Below are 6,000 nucleotides of genomic sequence, written 5' to 3'. Positions count from 1 at the left end.
AAAACATGGAAAAGGAAAAAAAAATGAGAAAGTGAGAGAGACCGACATTGACAGACCCTTCTATCCCTGCGTCTGTGTAAAATGCAGAAGATTGCTCTGTAAACCTGCACTTCCAAAACCCCATTGCTTTTAAAACCCTTTCCCCAAGCAAAGCCTCGCTCGTTAGATTTCCTAACACCCCCTTGACATTCCTTGGATGTCCTGCCCGGGCTGGAACACCCAGGTTTTCCTCAAGTTTCATTGTAGGCGAAGTTCGCTGGCAACTCTAGATCTCTCCCAGCCCACGACCTGAGATCCTTTAACGGGAGGCTGTGCCAGAACTCCCAGTCTGGGGCTTGGAATTGCAGAGCCAAGCCACAGAATGTTTGTTCTGCTGCTGATCTATAGGGACCCACCTCCAGGCCCTTTAAATTCTCCCATCACTTCACCCATAAGCAGATAGCAGTCGAGCACGAGACTATTAATCTCAGGGTCGTGGGTTCTAGCCCCCTATGTTGAACAAAAGATTCCTGTAGGCAGTTGGGCTAGATGACAACAACAACAACAACAACAACAACAATTTATTATTTGTACCCCGCCCATCTGGCTGGGTTTCCCCAGCCACTCTGGGCGGCTTCCATAAAGACCAAAAATAAACTAAGATGTCACACATTAAAAACTTCCCTGAACAGGGCTGCCTTAAGATGTCTTCTGAATCTCAGGTAGTTGTTTATCTCTTTGACATCTGATGGAAGGGCATTCTACAGGGTGGGCGCCACTACCGAGAAGGCCCTCTGCCTGGTTCCCTGTAGCTTTGCTTCTCGCAATGAGGGAACCGCCAGAAGGCCCTCGGTGCTGGACCTCAGTGTCTGGGCCAAATGATGGGGGTAGAGACGCTCCTTCAGATATACTGGGCTGAGGCCATTTAGGGCTTTAAAGGTCATCACCAACACTTGGAATTGTGCTCGGAAACATGCTAGGAGCCATTGTAGGTCTTTCAAGACTGGTGTTATGTGGTCTCGGCGGCCGCCCCCAGTCACCAGTCTAGCTGCCGCATTCTGGATTAGTTGTAGTTTCCGGGTCACCTTCAAAGGAAGCCCCAAGTAGAGCGCATTGCAGTAGTCCAAGCAGGAGATAACTAGAGCATGCACCACTCTGGCAAGACAGTCCGCGGGCAGGTAGGGTCTCAGCCAGAGATTCTTTCCCTAAGAATCAGGAAAGCAGGCTAGACTTTTAAAAAGTCACATTCATCTCTAAATGTGTGCTCAGCACAAATGGTGATTCCCATGAGAACAAATTAAGGCTGAGCAGTGGATCGGACTATTATGGATGGGCAGAATTGTCATAAATAACTGTTGCACATTTGCAATAGCTCGGTTGTTTAGTTCTACACTTGGGAACTCCCTGCCTATTGAGATCAAGCAGGCTGCGCTCTTTTTGGTGCCTACTAAAGGCATTCTTATGGGACACGGGTGGAGCTGTGGTCTAAACCACAGAGTCTAGGGCTTGCCAATCGGAAGGTCGGCGGTTCAAATCCCCACAATGGGATGAGCTCCCGTTGCTCGGTCCCTGCTCCTGCCAACCTAGCAGTTCGAAAGCATGCCAGTGGAAGTAGATAAATAGGTACCGCTCCAGCGGGAAGGTAAACGGCGTTTCCGTGCGCTGTTCTGGTTTGCCAGAAGCGACTTAGTTATGCCGGCCACATGACCTGGAAAAACTGTCTACGGACAAACGCCGGCTCCCTCGACCAGTAAAGTGAGATGAGCGCCGCGACCCCAGAGTCGTTCGAGACTGAACTGTCAGGGGTCCTTTACCGTTACCTTTTTTAAAGGCATTCTTGTTTAGGCAAACCTACCCAGATGCTTAGAAAGTTTTTAACCTGTTTTAGTATTTTAGCTTGGGTGTCTTTTTAAGCAGGGTCGTGAACTTCTCGCTATTTTACTGTTTTATATCTTGTGAACCACTTCAAGGGTTCTTTTTTCAAATGCAGCCCTGCAGGCTGTGGTATATGACCCCCCACTCCACCCCAGGACTCTGTCCTCAAGGCACACATTCCTCCCTCCCTCCCCCCCTCTCTCTCACACCCCCCTTTCCACCTTCCATGAGTCTTTTCACCTGGATGGAAAAGTGTCCTCTAGCTCTGATCATGTTTCTCGTTTGCCTGGATGGAGGTCAGAGTGGGGTTTGTTTGTTTATTTATTTACCTACCCCATTTAGATCCTGCCCACTTGAATTCGTACCCTTCCCAAGGAGTCCAAGGCAGGGATACAGTCATACCTCGGGATGAATACGCCTCAGGTTGAGTGCTTTCGGGTTGTGCTCCGCAGCAACCCAGAAGTAACGTAGCACATTACTTCCAGGTTTCGCCGCTCGCGCATGCACAGACGCACAAAATAACATCATGTGCATGCGCGGAAGCAGAGAAACGCGACCCGCGCGTGTGCAGACGCGTGTTATGTTTGCTTCAGGATGCAAACGGGGCTCCAGAACGAATCCCGTTCGCATCCAGAGGTACCACTGTACATCATTTAAAAAAATAAAACAGAATTCTCAAACAGGCCAAAGCATTCTAAAAGCAGTCACAACCGTTCTTGCTCTCTCTCTCTCTCTCTCTCTCTCTCTGAGAGACAATGGAGTGCGCCCTCTGGGGGCCAAGTCAAACCCGCTGCATTAGCAGCATGGAAAGGGCCTCTCCAAGGCACAAGCCTGGGCAGGGTGTGTGGACAACAACAAGACCTTCCTCTCGGCCTCACTGACATGGTACAAAGGAAAGCGGAGCAATACATTTGGCAGCAGGTTGGCTGCAGGAGTTGCCGTAAGGAGGCCTACAAGGCGCCATCTTAGGGACTCCACTCTGGATCTGAGTAGAGTTAACTTCTTAGCCTTTTCTTCTCCTGAATCCCACAAGGCAGCAGAGGTTTAGGATCAGAGTTTCACTTCAGATAAGTGCTGGAGATGCAATGAGGTTGAGGGAACATTCTTTCATATGTGGTGGACCTGTAAAAGGGTAAAAGAGTATTGGGAAATGATCCATAATGAACTGAAAAAAATGTTTAAAAATTCTTTAACAAAACAAAACAAAACAAAACAAAACAAAACAAAACAAAACAAAAGAGTCCTTTTCATTGGGGATAATTCAGACTGAAATTTCCAAGTATCAAAGGTTATTTATGCATGCCACTACTGCGGCCTGTGTTGTGTTAGCCCCCAAATGGAAAAGGAGTGAGGTCCCAACCAAAGAAGAATGGCAGCTTAAACTGGTGGAATATGTGCAGCTTGCGGACCTAATGTATAGAATAAGAGAACAAGAAGAACATACATTTGAAGAAGATTGGAAAATGTTTTTTGACTGTATGGGGGGTGGGAATTGTGAACACTTGAAAACGTTGGCAGCATTAAGATAAATTTAACAGTGTAAACAAGTTTTGATGGATGTAATAATGGAATACTGAATGGTATAAAAGGTAAAGGTAAAGGTACCCCTGCCCGTACGGGCCAGTCTTGACAGACTCTGGGGTTGTGTGCCCATCTCACTTAAGAGGCCAGGGGCCAGCGCTGTCCGGAGACACTTCCGGGTCACATGGCCAGTGTGACATCGCTGCTCTGGCGAGCCAGAGCTGCACACAGAAACGCCGTTTACCTTCCCGCTGGTAAGCGGTCCCTATTTATCTACTTGCACCCGGAGGTGCTTTCGAACTGCTAGGTTGGCAGGCGCTGGGACCGAGCAGCGGGAGCGCACCCCGCAGCAGGGATTCGAACCGCTGACCTTTCGATCAGCAAGTCCTAGGCGCTGAGGCTTTAACCCACAGCGCCACCTGTGTATAGTTTATGTAAAATATGCAGGGATTTATGTTATGCAAAATGAACCATGGAAAGAGAAGAAGGGAAGTCATTGATATTTCAAGGTTGTTTAAATGAACATTCTAAATTGTAAAACAGAACATTTAATAAAAATTACACACACACACACAATTTTATGTATACCCCGCCCTTCCCAGTTTAAAAACCAGGCTCAGGGCGGCTAACAGCAAATATAAAACATTGTTTAAAATGCAACTTAAAAACAGCATAAAACAGCATAGAATACAACATAAAATGCAGCATCAATATCAATAAAATTCAAAAATTCAGGGGTCATTTTGGGGGGCGGGGGGGAAACCCCCAGTCAGTCAGATTGACCCCCCTGACGATCGTTAGCGTTTTCTATGGGGAGGAGGTTTGGAGGCCAAAGCGATTGGGGTTTATGCGTGAGGCAGTCACATCCATTATCTTCATATCTCCACATTAGACATTTCATTATGTCTGTCCTTTTACTCTCTCTCTCTCTCTCCCCTCTCTGCTCAGATAATGATTTCTCTGAAGTGATGGCTTTAATGGAAGTGACCCATATGTCTCATTAATCAAGTTAACATCATTCTGTTAAAAAAAAAAAAATCTGGGTTCGGTTTGCCAATGTTATGATCTTCTTTTCAGATGTATTTTTAGCAAATGTTCCAACCATTACAAAAAAAAAGAGTGGGGAGGGGGAGGAAAGGAGAAACTTTCACCACATTTTTATTTTCCATCTCCCTTGCTTGAGTCTCTTTGATACAAATAGTTCAGTTTTTCCTGCCCTCTACAGCTCTGTGACAAGTGAATTGTGGGCACAGGAACCTGTTTGGCCTCTTGTAAAAGGTCAAGGTCAAGGACCCCTGGACTGTTGCGTCCAGTCAAAGGCAACTATAGGGTTGCGGCGCTCATCTCGCATTTAGGTCGAGGGAGTTGGCATTTGTCCACAGACAGCTTTCCGAGTCATGCAGCCAGCAGGACTAAACCGCTTCTGGTGCAACAAGAGGCCAAACACTGTGACAGAAACCAGGGCGCACGGAAACGTCGTTTACCTTCCCGCTGCAGTGGTACCTATTTATCTACTTGCACTGGCGTGCTTTCAAACTGCTAGGTTGGCAGGAGCTGGGACAGAGCAACGGGAGCTCACTCCGTCGCGGGGATTCAAACTGCCGACCTTCCGATAGGCAAGCCCAAGAGGCTCAGTGGTTTAGACCACAGTGCCACCCGGGTCCCTTGGTCTCTTGTACGCACCAAGGAACCCCTCGTGGTGAGGGGGAAGGGAAGGTGCTCTTCTGCACAGCCTGGATAGCTCAGTTGGTTAGAGTATGGTGCTGGCAATGCGAATGTTGCAAGTTCGATCCTCGCATGGGATGGCTGCACTGCAAGGGAGTTGGACTAGACAATTCTCTTCCAACTCTACAATTCTACGATTCCAAGTGCTGCCACACGGCAAAGTCATTGAGTGGGGCTCTTCTGCATAGCGGTACCAGGTTACAGGATGCTGCCCACGTGACAGGGTTCAGATAGCCAGAGAGAGAGGCAACTCCGTGTGCAGAATCCGGCTTGTATTTCCTGGCTCGGGGCAAATGGAGTAAGAGGAGACAAAGAAGGAGGGCGTGTTGCAGGCAGGTGTGGCATGAGCGCATGGAATCCTTTTTTAAAAAATAATAATAATATTTTTTTTTTGTTTTACAAATTTATAATTATAATCATACCACATCAAGTCCACGATTAAGATATTCCTCCGAATCTCTGGACTTCCTAGCTTCCCCTCCGTGGGTTCTGTTATCACCCCTTTTCTGCTGCATCTTTTTCCAAATATTATTATTTTTTGTAATCCCATTACAGTGGTACCTCGGCTTAAGAACTTAATTTGTTTCGGAGGTCTGTTCTTAACCTGAAACTGTTCTTAACCTGAAGCACTTTAGCTAATGGGGTCTCCTGCTGCCGCTGCGCCACCGCCGCACAATTTCTGTTCTCATCCTGAAGCAAAGTTCTTAACCCGAGGTGCTATTTCTGGGTTAGCGGAATCTGTAACCTGAAGCATATGTAACCTGAAGCGTATGTAACCTGAGGTACCACTGTATGTCCATAGTTCTCGTAACATTACAAGTGTTATTGCAGTCCTGCTAATGTTTTCGACTGCTTACAGTGGTCTTCTAGGTAAGTTACAATTTTCCCTCCATTCTGTAT

This window comes from Podarcis melisellensis (genome assembly GCF_964234715.1).
Source record: "Podarcis melisellensis genome assembly, chromosome: 13".
Taxonomy (NCBI): Eukaryota; Metazoa; Chordata; class Lepidosauria; order Squamata; family Lacertidae; genus Podarcis; species Podarcis melisellensis.
Note: the sequence above shows the minus strand (reverse complement) of the source record.